This window comes from Puntigrus tetrazona, chromosome 22 (genome assembly GCF_018831695.1).
Source record: "Puntigrus tetrazona isolate hp1 chromosome 22, ASM1883169v1, whole genome shotgun sequence".
In the NCBI taxonomy this organism is placed as follows: Eukaryota; Metazoa; Chordata; class Actinopteri; order Cypriniformes; family Cyprinidae; genus Puntigrus; species Puntigrus tetrazona.
Window position 1 is genome coordinate 371,988 of NC_056720.1, and position 3,182 is coordinate 375,169.

Genomic DNA, 3,182 nt, shown 5'->3' on the forward strand with positions numbered 1-3,182 from the left:
AACATGAACAATAATAATCTACAGGATTCAGGAGTGAAGCTGCTCTGCACTGGACTGAAGAATGCTAATTGTAAATTAGAGATACTGAGGTAAGTTTTGTGACAATCTCTAGGTTTAATTAGAACTCACATACATCTTTTAACATGGACCTAGATAATGTGCCAAATAATTGAGGACAGAACTGCTTGAGCTTAGTGTATTTGATAGGCTTTAATCCTTTAAGCAGATAATTGCGACAAAACCTCATACTTGTTAAAATAGACTTCAGTTCCTATGGTGAATATGGTGCAATATTTTATTTGTATTCCCAAATACTAAATGGCAGACATATAGTACTTTGATTCTAGACCAAAATAACACCATGATCCTATGCAAAGTGTTTGAGAAAACAAAAGAAATATTTCTGTAAGCAGCACTAGCTCTATTGATCCAGCCAGAGCGGCTCTGGTGGGACAGGCCTCGGTATAAATATCTATTATTTCCTGAATATTACTGATGAACTGATCAAAATGTAAGATACTGTTCATGTGTGTGTGTTACTACTAGTGTAAAAATGTAGTAATAAATGTTAACTGATCATAATGTATACTACTGTTCATATGGGTTTTACCATTTATTTAATATAATAAATTAGCACTTCTGTTTTATTGTCGGTTTTCTATTGTCTGCTAATTTAGAATGAGGATAAAACATTCTGAACTTCAATTCAAATATTCTGAATAATATGAATATTATGAAACTCGGAATGGACCATCCCCTGATAACTTCATAATAGGCAAATTACGTTAGTATATTTACAGCCCACGCAAACTTTCGACCATTCCCAACATTTTTTTTAATTTACAGTAGATCTCTATCTTTAAGTCCTTTCAAGCCACAAGCTTTTGAAAACCTAGCGCCTAAAGGTTTAATTCCAGCATGAACTCTATATTTCAGTTCCTACCTCAGAATTTCAATGTGGTTTAAGAGTGGACTTATGTTATGGCATTTCAAAACATAAATGTTCTTGTTTTATACTAATATAATTTGGATAAAAGACTTGATGAAAGAAACTCCAGAATATACAGAATGCACTTTGGAGAAACTCAGGTTAATGTAGTGAAATATTGTTTGGTTTTAATGACGACATTCTCTTCTGATCAAAATGAAAACATTACTGTAATAATCTGTAATATTACTGTAATTAATACTGTAATAATAAGTCATGCTCCTTTCAGATGGGGACTTTTCCTTTCTTCTCTAACTAGAAGGAGAAAGCTATTAAACCTTTTTTGCAGTAATATTAATTATATAACCTGAATATGATTTAAAAACCTTTTTTAGACTCTCAGACTGCAGTATCAGTGAAGAAGGTTATAAAGCTCTGTCTTNTGGATCATCAGGAGTGAAGNTTGTATATATAAATATTATATTAGAATATTTAGGTGCAGCTGCTGTTTTTTTGATGATAAATGTCAACACAGTTGTGTTAAAAGTTATAGGTAACTCAGAAATTTTGTGTGGGATTCAGTAGTTTGGGGCAATAATTAACATTTATGATTGTGGATATTTCTCATGAAAAAATATTCAGTGTGGCTAATTATTTTGATTGTGTAAATGATACTGAATGCAATGCACATTAATTTCCATCAAGATCAGATTCACAACACTGTAGATCCACTACAACAGATCTATATCACGTCTGAAGCTTCTTCTCATAAGGAGCTGCAGAATTACTGCTGTATCAACACAGACATCAGTTAAATACAACTATCCAGAGATGGTCTGAACTCAGATCATATTCTCTGTTAGTGGATCAGTAATCAAGTGTTTGGTGAATTCTGCTTCATAATTATAGAAAGAGCCAGCATTAAAAAAATCTCAATAAAATATATCAATATGAAGGTTTAGCTGTCACAAGCTAGTTATTGCTTTTTTTATCTCCTGCATAAAAACCAGAAAGATCTTGAGAATTTTAAGAATCGTGATCTAGTGAGCTTTTACCTGAGTTTCTTTTAATATTTGTTTGCCTTTTGTCTTTAAAAAAATAACAAAATAAATACATACATAAATACATTTATTTACTTAAGTGTTCAAGCTTTAAAAACTTGAACTAGGTCTGTTTGTTTTGGGCAGTGTTTGATAATCTTTAAATGTTTTGTGAAGCAGAGCACACTAAACTGAATCCTGCTTCATCTTGTATTCTGCAGGTTTTTGGGTCCTGCTGCAGATGAAGGCTGTCAGTATGTGACTGGAATCGTGGGTAAAAACCCGTTACTCCTGAAAGAGCTGAATCTGAGTGAACATGAACTAGAAGACACACGAGTGAATCAGATCTCTGCTCTACTGCAGGATAAACACTGTCAGATCAACACACTGAAGTGAGTATCTTACAACATTTCACATGTGTTGGAAACTTTTTTTGCTTCTTTTTAAGAAGAGACCAGAAGACTCTTGGTAAAGCAGGAGTTTGTTTTTATTTCGTTGCTGTAGTCATCTGCAAGAAGTCTTGAAGTAATCTTTAGGAAAATCGTCAAGCAATGTCCAAGAAAAAAAATCTAACTAAAACCTAGCACAGAGAAGTTTATATGTTTTAAGGGGAAGGAGTACATAGAGGTGGAGACCACTGAAACAAAAGTATGCAAATACAGAACAGGACCTTAGCCCAGAACAGGAAATTTCCAGATCCATCATCTATTTAGCATACAAGTGTCATTTAAACGCATAAGTGCTATAAACAAAAGGCACAGTTGTACCTTTTGATTAGGATTCACACTTAATTTGGGAAAACCTGCCAGATGTTCAGTAACTGAAAGACAAAAGATTACTGTCTCAGGGTTTGGACTTCCTGTGCTTATATTGTAAATTACAATATACTTTCAGACCGGAAGCTGTGTGTAACTTTTTATAAATTTGTAATTCAACACATTTCACATGACTAGTTATGTTACAGCAGTCTATTGTAATTCTCATTTGAGTCCAACTCCTCGCTATAAAGCTTTATCTAGCTGTTTTATCAAGAAAATTTGAATCACTAAAACTCTGATAAATATGCAGTATATTTATGGTTTATGTAATTTATACCAATTAATTTCGCATTTTTGTATTTAATAACTATATTGCATGTATTTAACTCTGATATTTGATTTATTTGTCTTGTAGGCTAAATGATTGTGGTTTAACAGACAAAAGCTGTTCAGCTC

At 32.8% G+C, this 3,182-nt stretch overlaps 1 pseudogene; it reads left to right on the forward strand.

Annotated features, from left to right (window-relative positions):
* Nucleotides 1-3,182, forward strand: part of LOC122328018 — a 37,183-nt pseudogene that overhangs the window by 26,285 nt on the left and 7,716 nt on the right.